Source organism: Mugil cephalus, chromosome 20 (genome assembly GCF_022458985.1).
Source record: "Mugil cephalus isolate CIBA_MC_2020 chromosome 20, CIBA_Mcephalus_1.1, whole genome shotgun sequence".
Taxonomy (NCBI): domain Eukaryota; kingdom Metazoa; phylum Chordata; class Actinopteri; order Mugiliformes; family Mugilidae; genus Mugil; species Mugil cephalus.
The window spans coordinates 10,462,744-10,480,644 of NC_061789.1; the positions used below are offsets into that span (position 1 = coordinate 10,462,744).

Consider the following 17,901-nt stretch of genomic DNA (forward strand, 5'->3'; position numbering starts at 1 on the left):
ACGTGCGTGGATTCCTTCAGCCAATGGTTCGTTCTGCTTTTATTTTCCAGTCATGTGATTGGATGACTTCTTCATCATCCCTCAGCCAAACACAAAGAACAAATAAAAAGTTTTATTATATTATTATTATCATTGCAGATAATACATTTTATTTGTACCTCAGTGGTTTATTCATAATGATAATAATAACCTCATATTAATCAACCCCTCTACAAGTCAATAATTGTTGTTTTTGTCCAGATAATTTAATATTTTAGGATATTTTACTGATGGAATTCAAAATTTTATAGTTACAATCATTTCCCTGAGGAAAATGTTGTTTGTTTCATGTTTCATCCCGGTATGAGAAAAATGTAACTTTCAAATGTGGATGAAAACTGAAAGATGAAGTGGAAATTAAAGACGTTTTAAAAAGAGAAGACACAAATAAAAATATTGAATTAACAGACTAAGTGTGCAACATTCCTTTGTGTGTAACAATAGATTTTTTCTCTGCATCACATTTTGAGCTCCACACACCATGAAGGCCTCAGAGACCACGCCCCCCGAGTGGTCAGGTGACCACCATTCTTCCGGGAGTTGACCAAAGGTATTCGGGCCTGAACCTTTGAGTGCCCCAAATTCATCAGCTCAGTACGGTTCAGTAGTTTAATTGCTCTTTTAAAATTTTTGGCAAATTTGGGGGTAGTGTAGGAGAGAACCGGGTAAAGAGCTCATTCGTGTGCATGTAACTCATTTTACCTGACTCACTTTTAAGCAAATGCCAGTTATCAATTAGTCACGAGCTATTAACGGCCAAGTGTCAAGCTAACAGTTGAGCTAACCTCTGTGTAATCTGTGCTAAGCTAAATAAGCTAGTACATGCAGACAGTGGCTAAAACATGTGCCAAAATAAATATGTGTGGACCAACCAGTGCTTTTGTTTGCTCGGTAATGAGTGCTATCCTAAGTATAGATGTGTTATGGAAAGGTTAATAAAAAATATGTTGACCCACTGGTACTTCTTTGTTACGTGTTCATCTATTAATATTGTGTTTTGTTATTGACTGTGCAAGACTTTTTTTTTTTTATTTGTATGATTTAGAGGCACTCATGATCACATTGTCTTTTTAGGTAAAGTTTTTTTTAAACTTAGCCGTCAGACTTTAACTTGTTGCCTTGGATACGCAGGATAAGAGCTCTAGGTCCAATAAGGAGGCTCATTATCTCAGTCATCATCTCTTTTCACCTTTCCAGCATTTTACATTTACATCACCTTTACTGTTTATTTAGCAGATGCTTTTACCAAAGCCAAATCTCAGTATGTGTAATAAACTGCAGGTTACAAAGCACACTAACTCCTGTTTTTCTTCTGTTTAACAGACGCCAGACTTCGCTGTCCCAGGCCAATCGTAGCTCTTCAAGGCACTCTTCAGGCTTTGCCAGACTGGATAAGAAATATTGGCGTCTGGCTTTCCACAAACTGAGAGGGACTTCCACGTGAAAGCCTGCTGAATTTAGGAGCTCACCTGTTTAGGACTGCACCAAAGGATCAGACAAGTGGTTCGAGTCAGCGGGACCTGATTTATGGCGGCAGAGCCCCTCGGCCGGAAGAGATGCAAGAGGAATCAGCTGCAGCCAGGACGTTTTCCGCCAGCTGGACGTCGGCCCGCGGGTCCAGTTTTATTTATGTCGGATGAGCGTGATGTTCGCTCGGTTGAAGAGGCCGAGCGCAGGTGCCGTGAGGCTGATGCTCTCCTGATGCCACATTACCAGGGCTGGGATGGCAGTGCAACACAACAGGAGAAGGAGTCACCGTCCAAGTGTACACACAAGCACATGAGGGTTGGAGTGTATCCTGAGCAACATGCATGTGATGGCAGAGGCCAACAGCAAGAGGTGAGCAATGCAACACTATAGCATTTTTTTTGTTTTGTTTTTATTCCTAAGATGATCACATGTCCTGTAGCACTATGCAGCAGCAAGCGTTTTTTAGGTACTGCTAAGTCAGGATTTGAAACAAGCTCTATTAAGCATTTTTTTCCTCTCAGCTCAGCTGTAATAATTAGGATCATATGGCCTATCTTTAGTTCACAAACAGCCACACAACAGTGCTTGACAAGGTTGTGTGTTTTGAGTAATCGGCGACGGTCCTTGTGGAAACACCAGTAACAGTTTGGCTGTGAGTCACTCACACTCTCCAAACAACCTTGAGCAAACAAACATGAACTCAAACTGTTGCACAACGCACAGTTTTTGCAAAATGTGCTGACGATGGATTAAAAAACAAAAGCAGATAAATAAATGCACAAGTGTGCACACTTTTTTGGAAATGCTACTGTTGCACTCTGCGACGTTCTGTGACATCTACTGCACATAATGCACCCGAATAAAATTATACATACAGTATGTGGCTGCAGATGCACTTTTATATTGCTGGAATTACTTCACTTTGTGCATGTAGAAATATTCAATAGTACAGTTTCACATGCATTTGCACTTTTATTTACATATGCATGTATTTATTTATACTTTTCTTATTTCAGTCAATGAGTCAATGAAACAAGCCTTCCTTGTCCAATTCGTTGCACATTGTACAAGTACCTACATTTGTGTATTTGTAATTCTAATTATGTACTGATAAACACTAAATTAAACATATATATGTTCCATACTAGAGTTCACTGTTCAAAACAAGCGTAAAGCATGATGAATGCATGTGCACACCACCCTCTGGTGGTCAAAAGTGGGCACTGCATCTAGTGAGCAGAACACGTTCATTCATTTTTTTTTTTTATCCGCTTGTCGTCTGGATCCTATCCCAGCTATTAGTTGGTGAGAGGCGGGGTACACCCTGGACAGGTCGCCAGTCTATCACGGGGCTAATACAGAGAGACAGGCAACCACTCACACCTAGGGTCAATTTAGAATCCGGAGCACCAGGAGTGAGCCACTGATGCCATCATCACGTCAGCCACACAAGATTATTTATTATGATTTTGATCATTTAATCATAAACCTGCAATATATATATATATATTTTTCTGTCATTTAGTGTAGTTTTACAGTTGTGTAGCTGGACACATTCACACGGCTGCTGCATAATGCTGAAGCAGCTGGCAGTAAAGGCCCTTCCAAATGATAAATTATCTTGTATTTATATAGCACCTTTCTACCTATTGATACTCAAAATGCTCTAGATTGCGTTTTTTTATTTGCCTTCGTCCACCATGTTTCTGTACATACAGCAGATGTAAGGTTTTCTTCTGTGATAAGCACATTTCTTATGTTCTGTAGAGTGTACAGTTGTACAGATCATACGTTTTATCATAGCGTAATTAAGACATTATACAGGCATATCCACTGGTATGCAGCAAGCTACGCGTATAAACAAATCTGTCATGTGCTGCATTTCATCATATACTGATTTAGTACAGCACTGCGTCTACTATGTGCCAGATATAGCAAGACCCATATACAGTTGTACCTATAAAAGGCTAATTTGAAAAACTGCCATTGTATCTTATACTACGACACATGTGCCATCTGACTACATCCACTTTGTTTTGGCTCTGTGCTCAAGTGGTGATATATATATATTAAATTTCTGCATAAATTAAAAAGTCTCCTCATTGCTCCACTCTATATAAGTATGAAAACATCCGCGTTTTTTATATAATGCACTCAACCTAGATGCGTTCTGATGTGTTTAAGTTTAGTTGCACCCGTCCAGTGTCGAGCTGTCTCGCTCACACGGAGCAGTTTTTCAAACAGCCGAGCCCGAGACGAGACGCAGAGCGCCGCGCCGATTCAAAAAGATGGAAAATGTGCTCTCGGAGAAAAACCGATGAAAAGCGGCGCCTGTAGTGTAATGACTGGCTTTTAACTCGGTGCTGAGTCATCAGCGAAAAGGTCATCATCATCATCATCATCACCATCATCATCTCTCACGGATGGTCTGGCTTTCGTCAGAACAGGTGTATACACGATGAGGGAAAGCTCTGCTTTTCGTAGGTCAGCTGACACCTCGTGTTCGAAATCACCCACCGTGTTTGACTTGGCTCTCGCGTGCTGAGGGGAGCACGTGTGTTTGGTTGTGTTACGAGGGCCGTCCGGTTCAGTCTATTCAGTTTTTTATCACAGCAGAAAGTAGAAAATTATTGGGTTATAAACTTTTGCTTTTCTACGTGTGCCTGTGCTTCTTCTTCTTCTCTTCTGGAGACCACCTGTCAATCAAACATTGCTGCCAGCTGTCTGTCACCTCTCTCGATGAAACACACACACACACACACACACACACACACACACCACCCTACACCGTCCCAGTGTTTTTATGTGTCTGCATCAGCTCTTGCCTGTTTTATATACCACGCTGGCAGAGCCGCGCTCGTTTCCATTGGCTGGGGGGGTAATATGCACCGGGGCGTCTGATTGGCCGGGGTGATGACAGTGACGGATTGGCCTTATGGTGACTGGTTAATTAAGCTGTGATGTCAGTGGATGTGGGCGGAGTAGCATGAAGGGCGAGAGACGTTTAGAGTGTGGGTGTACGTGCGGAAGGGAGAGGAAGAGAGAGAGAAAGTGGGTGGGATAAAAAATGATAAAGAGACCTCAACACAACATGAGAGAGAGAGAGAGAGAGAGAGAGAGGGGGGAGTGAAGTGAACGGTGTGTGTGTGTGTGCGTGTGATGAAGTGCTGCCAATAATCCACATCATTATTTTGCCGGAGCATAAATAAACTGATTGAATTACATCACTGTTTACTGGCTGGACGCTGTTTGTTTGATTACAGATGAAAGATGAAGTAAAATCTGTGAAAAAGCGTCTCCAGAAAGTCTGCGAACGATTAAACTCTCGGAAAAAAGACACACGCTGAAATATGAAATATGCCATTTCAACAGTTTTTCATGGTTGCAGGCTTTCTCCCGCCGTGTGCACGTCGCGCTGACACGTTTATATCCTGGTCTCATTGGCCGGGATAATCTGGGTGTATACACGTCTTCGGTGCCGTGTAAGTGAACACAGACGGGTGCAGGGATCTCTTCACGTGCTTAAATAAGTAACGTTTTTTTTTTCTTTCTCCCTCAAGCTACTTTGGAGATTTACTGTATTTGCAAAGAAAACCAAAAAGATGGAAAAGAAATCTATTGTGTGATTAAAATAGCGTAACTCTTTAAGTTTCCATTTGGCCTCTCTCTGTTTGACAAAATGTCCCAGGTAAAGGAGTTATGAGTCGAGGTAACATTAGACAACAATATTTTACAATGCGAGCAGGGTGTCAAGGCTGATTAAGTGCCTTCTCCACTCTTGTGACCCGTTGCTCTGTCTGTCTCGCTGCGATAATGTAATGTCTTGTAGCATGACATAAGCTTCATACCCAGAGCGACCGGGTAACATTACAAGACTGGATGACGTTTCCATCAGGGCCCGCGTCTGCACGGCCGAGCGCCGCGCCTGCAAACCGTCTCCTTTAATGTGATGTGGAAATGTAATTATATTATTTTTCTGCGTGCAGGCTCCAGCTGGAAGGCTGGCTGTAAAAATTAATTAGCACCTTTCGAAAAAAAGAAAAAAAAGAAAAAAAACAACAACAAAAAAAAAAAACCTGCGACACCATACGGGCTCAAGTGACAGCAGAAGAGCCGCGGCCGGCGACAGCAGGCAGCCGCGAGCCTCCGGAAACCTCCAGAGATCTCCGCAGAGGCTGAGAGTCCCCGGAAAAATCTGAAAGTCCCCAGAGAACCCCAGATGTGTCCACTGAAAACCTCCCGGAAGGAATAGTTAAACATTTTGGCGTGCTGTTTTTTGCTTTATTGCAGAGAGTTGAATGATTAGATTGATACCACTATCGTGTCTGTAAAGTAAGTGTGTCACTGCAGCATGTTAGCTTATTATAAAGTGTAAAAATCCACTTTGAATGGGAGATAACGGCATAAAAGTTCTTAGTCAGGGCCACAACTTTCTTGATCCTTGGGGGCACACGAGCCACTGTAAAACAAAACAAATCTAGTTTAACTTTTAAGTTATACCGACCACCTGGTAGACCCAGATATAGAGCTGCAAGGAGATTGTATTGATCAGTTTTCTCATATATGTGTTTGCAACAAATCAAATAAGTTGCTTTTGCACTTTAATCTCCATAAACTCCCTAAAAAGAACTGTTGAAAGCTTGTTGGAAGCCCGAGACGCAAAAAAAGTGACCTCGAAACTGGTTTTGACAGACCCTGCACTTAGTTCTTTCTGAAGACATTTACAGACGACCAGAAGCCAGCCAGGATAATCCCTAGACATTTGTAAAAAGTGCTTCTGAAAGACCTTTTTTGGAAGTTCACAAGAATCCCTGTAAACCTTGAACTCTAGTGAGTAGTGATGTTCGATACCACCGGTTTCCTTTCCGATCCGATACAGAGTGAAATTCCGGCTGGTGTCGGCGATACCGATACCGATACTGTGTGTAAATACACCCTCATGTGTCCGGTAAACCTAAAAAAAAAAAAAAAAAGTAGTGTATTTCAAATGATAGCTTCATAAAGAATACAAGACATCAGAGTAATTTATTTATTTATTTTAAACTCGCAAGTATTTTGAGGTAGCGGCCTCATTTACTATATAGCCGAGCTAATACGATAACAGAAAAAACACAATCATACGAAATGTCTGAAAATTATGTTTCAAACACTAAAAAGACCATTAAAATAAATTATTGTTTAACTGCATCTTAATCCTCTCCTCTTCTGTCCTTCTCATCATAAACGCCTCGTGTTCTTTGTTGTGGTTTAACCTGAGGTGTTTCACAAGGTTTGTTGTGTTGCCACAGCTAGGTAGCTCAGTTATTTTCCACTGTGTTCCTACGTTACGTACATTAAGTATCAATATTTTAATTTGAGAGTCAGTCTTAGAGCATAAAGACCTGGTATCGGAAGTATTGATACTTCGGTATCGATCCACACATCACTACTAATGAGTTCAACATTCCTATAAACCTTTGAACTCAAGACAAAACATTCAAGGGTTTACAAAAAACTTCCTTTTCTGTTGTTGAGTCCCTCCAAAAGGAAAAGAAACCTTGTCATAGAAGTCTAGAGCTCTTAAGATCACATCATCAGATGTATGTGTGTAGGTTTTCCTCCTTGGTTTATTCATCCCAACAGCCGGTTTGTTCAGCACAGGAAAAAAAAAAAAGAAAAAGAGCTAAAAACACGATCTGAACACAGCGATGAAGCTCTGCCGTCGCGCTCAATCGAGCCAATGTTGGGCCTCATCGCCGAGCACCCGTCATCCCTCATTCGGCAGCGAAAAAGAGAAACGCAACACATGGCCTTTATACCATCAGGCCGCACGCCTCCTTTTCAAATAAATACAAACTAAATAAATTTAACCCGGGTCTTGGCTGGAGCCAACCGAGGGGCCTCTTATGCCACCATCTGGCCAAAGAGTATCTGTGCTCTGCAAGAAGAATTGCTCAGTTCTGTAAAAACATTCCACCTTTCCAGGAAGCGCACACACACACACACACACACAACTCCTCCTCAGCTCCACACAGCGATCTCCACCGTACTGTACATAACGTTACACTATTAACTTTATTCCGTGGAGGGTGTTTCTTACAAACCTGAATTTTTTTGCATTAGATTAAAAGGGTTAGTGTAAAACCAATACCAATACTATTTATAATAATGCAAAATGCACATATAACGTCTAGCAAGCAGTGGATAATTCTTTAGTATTGAACTTGGGGCTTTTCGGGTGCATGAGATAGCAAAAATGTGTCACACGCAAAATAAATGATTCCCCCCGTGCTTGAAAAAACAAACGGGTTCCATGCAGGATCTCAAGGCTCTGATTGGAGAAACACAAAACCAGCCAACAGAAAAACATGCAGCCGCAATTAGCAACAGAAAAACCATTTATCCCAGCGTGAAGGTAAACACACAGAGACAGGTTAGTGATAAATAGAGGAGAAGGAGCGCAGGATCGGGGCGACAGAGCCAGAAAACAGGGGAGTGCTCTGCGTTAAATTCACCAAATAATCTTTGACTTTCTGAGTCGTTCGGCGCAGAAAGAACCACGCGAAAAAAAAAGCCAATCCCCACAGGTCGATCTGATTTTTGTTTTCAATACAAACGTAATTGCTGGTGACTTAAACAATGACATGTACGAAATGTACGGTCATTAATGCTTTCAAGTGATTCCAGGTGTCAGGGCTGAAACGCTTTTTCAAGTCAGGAGACTCTGATGTCACGTTTCTTTGTACTTTTAGCTCTGCTACTTCCTCCGTTTATTAATAGCTTTATTAGCTGTTTGATGATAATTAAAGTCATAGTTTGGTCATTAAAAGAAAATTAAACCACTTTTTTTCTGTTCAGTCCTCAATTGACTTGTGTAGCCAGGCCTACATATATTATATAATATATATTATATAGTTATTATATATATTATTTATTCATATTTATACAACTTGGCAATTCCTCCCTCTGGCCACTGGGTGATGCAAAAAGCCAGTTTTCTGCCAAGGACAACAGTTACTAACAAATACAGTCACACAATCACACACTGGTATACAACAGGAAGAGTTGTACGTGCTTTAGTTCACGCACGTCTAAATATTTAAGCAAATAATATGTTTGTAGAAACCTTCTGTAGTTTTATTTTACTGAGATCCTGGATAAAAAGGGTAAACAGCGGTATAGTATGACTGAAGGACAGCGGTGCGATTTTTCAATTTTTACAATTTGTGCGATGCTGCTTTTATTCAACTTCAACAATCACAAAAAAAGCCATTCAATACAGATTTATATACTGTGAAATTATTAATTGAACTAACGTGTAATGCACTGTAAAGAAATATTGGTCAGTTTTAGGATGCTAACTCTTGCATATTTTAGTTATTCAGAGACAAAATCACCCTAAAATTCTATCTTTTTGTTTTGGTAGTTTGAAACAAGCCTGAGAGAAATGGTGTAATATCAGTGCAGCAGTAAGATGCTCGAGTTATATTTGAAGTGAAATAACCACGTGGATCTGAGTGGATGTTTGTAAAAGCCGGCGTAATATATAATCTGTAGGAAGTATTTGTTTCTGTGTGTGTGTTAATGGAAGAGGAGTGGTTTATGGAAAACTGCTAAAAATTCATCATTGCAGCGTTGTTACCATGACGTTGCCGCATGTTGTCGAGACAACCGTGGCGCCTCGGTTCGCTTTGATCCGACGCCGCCTTACTCTCTCGTCTCTCACACGCAAACGCACGCATACAGTTGTCAGTGTTTCTCAGTGACTGTCACAGTGGCATTCACACACATTTTCACACACACGCAGCCGTCTGAATGGCCGTCCGTTCTGCTTGTCTGAAATGACCAAAGGCTGTCCGGGACAAAGAGGGAGGTGACAGGGCTCTCTGATTGGTCATGGCAGACTTTGACTGACATGCGATTGCAGCTGGGTGCAGAGTGTGGGAGCTTTGCCGCCTCGCACCGACGTGTCATGTTTGTGTTGCTCTGCTGTTGCCGAGCAGTGCAGACTAGACATGCTAACAAAGACATAACCTCCCATGTTGTTGTAACTCCTCGGAACAGATTAGATGTATTCGGCAAATCAGATTCATGATCAAAGTGGAATCAGTTTGAATTGATCGGCCATTTTTTTTTTATAAGAAATAATATCTCTGAGTCCAGTATCTTAGGTTTCCAGCTGTTGAAGTGACTTCAGTTACTTTTTTAGTTAACACTTTCAGAGCTGTTGTCATTAACCTGTATTTTCTAAGCAATAATGTGGAAAAAACAGCTTCTACATACATTTTAGTAGTTCCTGTTTCTCATTCTTCAACAGAGAACTTGAATGTTTTCCCACCTAAACGACTGCTTTTATATCTTTATTTTTTAAAGTTCTTGCATTTTTATTCGTTTATTTTTTATTTATTTATTTTTTTTGTGAGACTCTAGCCCCATATATACACCCAAGTCTTCACCCAAACACAACCATGAGCAAAACACATTCGGTTCTTTCAGATACTTTCATACAGTTTTCTTACGCATACGCTGACACTGGAGCCGTCTATAGCTTTATTATGATAAACTGATACTTAATTCAGAATTAAATTTTTAATTTCTAGGTCAACCTCTCTTTATACAGTTTCTGTATTTATATGGTCTCTACCGCTGAAATGGAAACAATTAAATTTAATAAAAATTAAAATAAAAAATATATATATGTAAACCTGAATATCCAGTTTGAATAACAGAGAAATTAACAACATTTAAAACTTAACAAATGTTTCAAATTTCTTCGCTGAAACTGTGAAAGGTGAACTGCTTCATTTAAGTGATTTGTTTCTTTGGGCACTTATTTCTTGTTTCTTGTGACCCAAAGTATAACTTTTAAATTTTCAAAGCCTAACCAATGAATATTTTCACTTGAGCCTAACCAAAAGTAAGAGAAAAGAGTGAAACAAAACGTGAAACAAAGAGTAAAAATGAAGTGAGTACGCGGTGATCCTGCAAGAAATTCCAATCCCGGTCTCCTGGATGAAAATCCTGCATGCGTCTTCCAACGGTGTCCATAGCAGACCAAACCAATTGATTAAATTTCATTGCTGACCAGAGACTGTGTTGACAGTCAAAAGCAGTCTACCAAGAATGTGCTCTGGCGAGTATTTCCAACTGTGCGTTCTGTGATATAGTAGCAGGAGTGCGTTGGACTGAATCGAGACGACAAGGAAAAGTAAAAAAAATATTAATCAGACAGCCTCGAGTTTCTTTCCCCAAATTCAATACTTTTAACAATAACAGCTCCTTGAGGTTTTGCGGTTTGTTTTTGTTAAAACGTTTGTACCCAGCTTAATGCTTCAGTTCGGAGCAACCTGCTCCGAGTTCACGTACTGACCCGCACAACATGCGAACCTGCATGTAGCATGTCACCTAGAAACCGTTAAATAACGTAGATGAAGAGGACGATGATGTACAGAGAAGATAAAATAACGGTCTCTCTTTTAACATTGATGCTTTCCAGAGCTGCGCGTATTAATAACTTACTTTGACACACATTAGAAACTAACGACAACGAAACACAAATTGTAAGCTGAGTCGGTCCAGGTGATGGTGATGGTGATGATGATGACGGCGGTGGTGACGGCTCTTGATAGTGTGACTGACAAATCCGAGTATTTGTGTGTGACAAATAGATTGACTTGAGCCATGTGTGCACATGTAGGCGTGTGTGTGTAATTTATGAGCATAATACGGCTAATTGCAACCACTTGTTAAAGTCTGAGGTCTGCATCTCATCTTATGTCATATTACACACACACACACACACACACACACACTCTCGTTCAGATTGAGTAGGCAAATCACGGCACGTGGATTGCGGCGCGGTCAAATTGATGGATAGATGCCGGGACTACTTTCCTGCTTCCCATTCCACACCAGCCATATGGAAATCACACACAAACACGCACACACACACTCACACACACACACACACACACACAGGTCTGTTTATTTACAGCCAGTGTCAAGTGTCTGAGATTGATTATAAATGAACACTAGTTCATGATTAGCTTGGACATGATGGTGTGTGTGTGTCTGTGTGTGGGTGTGTGCTTGATATATGCCTCTTGAAGAGTTGTAGGTTAATGATTGGCTCTACGTTTATGCAGGGAATAATGACTTACTGTGTGTGTGTGTGTGTGTGTGTGTGTGTGTGTGTGCGTGCGTTACCCCCTCTGATTGGTTGTAATGTTTAACACATGGCTGCAGCGGTGAAGTTCGCGTTCCCACCCACCCACGCACATAAACTCACACACAGGTTTTTGTTTGTTGAGCTTCACACAATCTTACGTTTAATATGATCGGACTGATAACCAGGTGTGCGCAACTAGTCACTCTTAAACGCTTCGTACAGTAATTGAAGCAACTAAATTCTGCAGTTGCCGCCTAACCTCATTCCTGTTTTGTATTTACACAGAATCCAACGAGAACTTGTGCAAATTGACGGACAGTTTGATGGCAGGGAAATTAGGCTTCAAATTTACAGTATTTTTGTTTTGCAATCAAGTTATTGACTGACTTCCAACCTTTCCAAACCTTTCTCCCACATACCACAACCAAATTACACAAGCACTGCTCATGAGTTGAGATACCAACCAGGCTAACCCAGCCCCAGAGTTGGTGTTTGTTGCCTAGCAAGCTAGCAGGGAGCTATGCTAGCCAGCTTGCTAATATTCATTACCATTGGTCGGTTGGTATGTATAAAATAATTGGAGTAGACTATGTTGCTTATAATTTATTATTTTCTTGGAAGTGTTTTCCTCTTGGACTTTCCAGAGCTAGTAGTGTTGCGATTGCTTTACCTTTTGCATAGTTAGCCTCCGTCCAACTGTCGAGTATCATTTCTATATGGAAAATTTCCGTAAGGAATTGCTACCGGTCTGCCAGCATAACACGTCGGCACAGTTTCCAGTCATATGCGAATACATCGAGGTTTACCTGGAGCTTTAAAGCACTTCTTGAGTTGGCTCTGAGCCACAGGGATACCTCTGCCGACTGTTCCTGAGACGTGACTCAAGACCGGAGGAGGCCGGTCTGTGCTGCTCTGCTTTAGAACTCACTGTCTGATGGCTATTTCCTGTATTTACAGCCTTTAAGCTGTTAATCATTTCGAGAGCATGACCCAGACCTTAGTTTTGGATCATGAGCAGCATGTAAAGAAAGGTCCACACCAGGGAGACCTGCAGGTAGGGTTATATAGAGAGCAAACGTTTTAGCTTAAAAAATTCAGCATTTTGATACTTATTTTTAAAGTCCATGTAACAAAACAGTGGATTAGTTAGTTAGTTTTGACACGTCTGATGCGACTGGAGTTCACATTCTGTATACTCAGGCAAAGGCTGCAACAAAAAGAACAATAACAAACTCTGAATTGTGTTTTTAAGAGAAGAAAAAAGTGAAAAGAAATTTACGGAGACGTTTATTACTGAGATGACCAACCCTTTACTGGAGCAGAGAACTCGTGTTTTCAATCTGACTCAACACTTAACTTTGCCCTCTTTAGTGAACTTAATACGGCATCATGGTGCAGTGACGTACAACAATACAAGGATAAAGGGAACTCCTTTACGGATCTCCAGGGAAGGAACTTTTGTTTATTTAGGGTTGGATCAGGACTCAGATTGGCCATTGCTCAATGTTAAATGATCTGGATCGGTTCAGGGATCCAAAAAACCTAATATAATAACAATGATGCAGATGACACACCTTTCTATTTACTTCTTGATTATCACTAAGAGAAGCAAGAGAAGCCGCCTTTCTCATTTTCCCTCTTTCTACGTCTCTCTCTCTCTCTCCATTTTCTGCTCAATCCATTCATTCCCAGATGGACAGATTGTTTCAGTGCTCGCCCTCCAGTCACATTTGACCTGGAAGTGCTGTGATTGGTGCAAAGGTCACACGGCTTGCTTCTCATTGGTTTTGAGGTGATTTTATAGGCCTCCGTAGGTCCCACCCCAATCCATCACTGTCACCGCGGCTTCTGTTGACACCATTATTAAAAGTCAATGTGTGGATCGTAACTCCTGTGCGTCTTCATGCTTGAGTATTTCTAATGTTTAATGTCAGTAAATTAGAGACAGTCTACTTGGCTGTCAGATGTCCAAGCTCTAGAAGTTGACCCGAACAGCCTACCTGCCTTCAGAAAACTCCAGACTAGTTATTTTTTTTTGTGTTTCAACTACATTGTCGGTTGAATGGTATCATAAAATCTTACTGGCTGGTGTGAACTTGTGCGAGAGAAAAAAAAAAACTGGACCATTTTTCACACAAAGGAACATTTTAAAAAATCCGCACATGAACGCAAGTGTTTCCATATGGAGGGCCGAACACGAAGCAGCACCGTTCATTTGTTGATAGAAAGTCGATTTGCAAATCTCATTCACATCACACGCGCATTCAAAGGCATGCTTTTGACCGTGTGAAATGATTTTCCCTAGTTACGGTGGGCGATCAGTCATGGCTAGGTGTTAAAACAGCGGCCGCACAAAAATACTTAATTTTCATGTAGTTTAAAGTTTCTTGATCCTCACTCATATAAAACTCTTACGCCCCATCTTCTTGCTGTTGCATCTACACAACATTTGTAAAATCATCACATATTTGACTTTCGTTCCGAGTCTGTTTTTCATTATTGGGGCCAAGCCAGGGCATCGGTCTTGTGTTAAGACTGCTGCTCTGGTAACTCTCATTGTTAACTCACAGTGTACATTTTAATCAGCCTTGCTTCCTGGCCAGTTATCTACTATTACTTTTGCTCACATCACTGGATCAACTGACCGGGGACATTGTGTGTTTTTCCATACTGAATAGCGTTTTCCATGCGCAACTCCAATAAGGCAACATGAAATAAACTTAAAATAAATGTATATGGATTGAGGATACAGAGCAAATGGCCAGTTGTAAAATAATAGGCTATAATAGGCTATACTAAACTAAGCTCAGACCGCTTTATGGAAGCCTTTTAGACAGAAATGAAGTGGGAACCATTCATTGTGAGAGGCAGCCGACCAAAATCATGACCTGCCAGAAACTCTACCGATCCCGCACGAAACAAATCATTCAGGCAGTTAATATTAATCAGGTGTCATGACCTCAAACTCCATGTTAAACAGCTATCGATCTGGTGGAAAGTCAGTCCGGTTGGATTATTTATCAGCCGCGTCTGCCCTGCACTACAGCGTTTGGTGAAAGGCTTCATTCCTCGTCGTTTTGAAATTGCTTAATATCTCTTACCCAAGTGTGTACTACCCAGACAAATCAAATCGGAACATACTGCAGATATAGACAGGCTGCTTTCCTCAGAGGGACGCCTCCAAACCGGGCAGCATAGTGGGAATTAACGGTTAATTAAACTGGTGACATTCTGTCTGTTTGCACTGTGCGTGTGTGTTTACAATCATCTTGCATGTGGGTGTGTACTGTTTGTCCAGAAATTATCATTTTTGCTTCTCGTCTATGTGTGTTTAAGACCATATCCTGTCAGTGTGAGTGTTTGTGTAACAATGTTTTTGTTTATTGCGCCAACTATAGAGGGAACCAGTGGTACTCCACCCTGGGGTTGGGTTCCTGCAAGGGATCAAGAGATGGAATAACAAACCAGTAAAAGAAGCCGAGGAGGGTTTTTTTTTTCTATTTACTTACTTTATATTTTATTTTATCTTATATTATTATTATATTTTAAATCGAAGCTGAAAACCTATTTTTTTAGACTGGCATTTAATTCCGACTAGGACAGTCTTGTTTTTAATTGTATTTTATTATTCTTATCTTTTCCGTTTTATGTACTTCTGGAAGGCTTTTAATACCCCACAGCACTGCAGCATTTTCCAATTGTGTTTTTATGTATTCTGTATTGATTTTATGTGTTGTTTTATGGCTTTGTTGTAGAGCTTTTGGTTATTGTATAGGGCCATATAAATAAAATTTGACTGATTGATTGGTTGATATCAGTGCTGACTCCTTATGGTGGCTAGCTAGACAAAGCAACTCTGAAAACCACCTGGTTGGGGGAAAAAGGACCACAATAGACAACCAAGGGTGAAAACACTAACAAAATCTCAACTTGTTAGAAAACTCTGGATTTTCACATTGTCGAATGATATTTTCGCAACCTATGTGTTTGTGTTTGCTAGTTACTACTTGCGAAGAAAATTTGCAAGAGCTAAATTATCCCTGCATAGTTTCCTAAATTATCCACTTTTTCCATAATGCAAATGCTTCAGCTAAACTTACAGAAAACTAGAAATAGTAGCCTAAAAAGTGACATTTGGATATTTGACTTCTCAGAAGTTAGCTTCTTCTGTTCGGCAGCTCATAAATCTTTTTTTTTTTTTTTTCCTGGTTCAGTCGTAGCTTCTGCCAAATTCAATTGCTATAACAATAGCTAAGGTGGATCATTCAATGGTAAATTAACTAGGCACTGTTAACTATGTGTTGAATAACTGTTCAACATGGGTAGCAATACCAACAGCAGTCACTAGATGGCAGCATGTCTTAAAGATTTCTCCGTTATTTACAAACTGAGGAGTGTTTGTGGGCAGCCACATCTCGCTAGTATCGATGTGTGTAATGAGCTTGGCTCCACAGTGTACAGACATTACACAGTGATCATCAACAGATGGGTTGCCATTAATCAGTCCAGCGCATTTGGATGCAAACGCACCTACTTTGGTATCAATAAAAAATCTACATACATCTCATTCAGTATATGACGTACACATGAGGTGAGGAAAATCCAGAATAAAGAGCAGCCTCACTGAGGCTGGTGATGTGCAATGAATTAAACATTTACAATTCACATAACCGACTATTTCAATTACATTACTCACTTATATTACTCTTTTAAAATGATCAGTGACCGGCCCATTGAAATCAGCCACGCTCCCGAGTAGCCCCGGCTCTATGGAAAGCATCACCTGTGCATTTCAAAGTTTCCTGACCCGTCTTGCAGGAAAGTCTCGATCACCATCTAACTGGCCGACACAGCGATCTAGAAAAAAACACATTAGGTTCAATGAAAGGAAAAGAAGAGTGTCAGAACGTGGAACCTTCTTAACGCCAAGTAAATGGAGAGCAATAAATTGCATTCGGCTCCCGTGCGTAATGTGCAGCCCAGATATTGGAGGAAGCAAACATTTTAAGAGCCAAGTCATTGAACGTAGTCCAGGGCTTTGTAGAACAGTGTTATTATCTAGTGACAGAGATGGCTGACCAGTAAATTAAGTGTTTTTTAACTATTAATGCTAATTTTATCTATTTATTCATTTATTTTAACATTTCCGACCTTTAGTAGTTGTCTTTCCATAATGAACTGTCTCCTATTATTTTCAAAATGCAAATGATGTTTAGTCATGGGGTGAGAGATGCGAAGACATCTGTAAAAATAAAAATGTCTTAGTGTGTTTTTTTTTGTTTGTTGTTTTTTTTTTTTTGTTTGGGACCAATCAGAGGCTGAATCGTGAACACACACGGAAACACATTCGCCGTGTCTGTTGCTAATGTCTGCACACTCCTCACGCGAATATAAAGCGAGGGGGGCATTTGTTGTCGTCCGTTGCCTGAAAACACTGTTCGCGTCAGTCGATCTCATTGCCACCTTGGATTTGCATGTCAAAAACTACGCGCGCACGTGCTCCATTCGAGGTCAGCAATTGAACCCTTTTGCAGCCATTGTTCGCCCGGAAAATGGCTGCCAGATGGCGTAACGTCACCTGGAAGCCCGCTACAGTCGGATTGAGACATGCTCGCAATATCCTCCGCGTTGTTCGCTCTGTCAGATTGTTTTATTTCGCATCTCTTCATTTGCTTCCTTAAAACCCCCGGCGCCCCCGCAAACTTCCCACAATGCCGGACCTATTGGGGGGAAACACGACACCCGCAGTGCATCACTTTCACGGCTCAACGCGTCATTTTAGTGTCACATTTATCTTTGCGCGTATGTGTGTGTGTGCGTACGTGTGTGTGTGTGTGTGTGTGTCAGGTGGTACCCAGCCAGACCAGACCCCCAATGGGTCCATGTCCCTTGACACACACGGACGCACACTCACACAGAGCTCTGCCAGCTGCCCCCCTCTTCTACAGGGAATTGAATACACTTCTACCACCAGCTGAGCTGGAGAGAGGGAGCGAAAAAGAGAGGGAGCGCATCTGTCTATAAAGAGGCAAAACTTGCCGTCTGTAATGTGTGTATCTGCACACACACACGCACACACGCACGCTCTAGGTGGTGTGCGCTTGTGATCAGCCGTATGTGCAGGGGTGTATACTTGTGTACTCCCGTGTGCATGAGTCTGTGCACGTGTGTGTGTGTGTGTGTGTGTGTGTGTGTGTGTGTGTGAGGCCGTTCCAAGGGGTTAGTTTGATTAATGCCCACCCCGC

General features: G+C 41.1%; 1 long non-coding RNA gene across 1 annotated transcript in view; it reads left to right on the top strand.

Moving 5' to 3' along the window:
- Positions 1 to 594: 594 nt before the first annotated feature.
- Positions 595 to 17,901, top strand: part of LOC124998512 — a 40,375-nt gene continuing 23,068 nt past the window's right edge. Inside the window, exons 1-2 of the long non-coding RNA XR_007111063.1 lie at positions 595 to 704; positions 1,363 to 1,878. This is a non-coding gene — a long non-coding RNA (uncharacterized LOC124998512). The remainder of the gene's footprint in view (positions 705 to 1,362; positions 1,879 to 17,901) is intronic.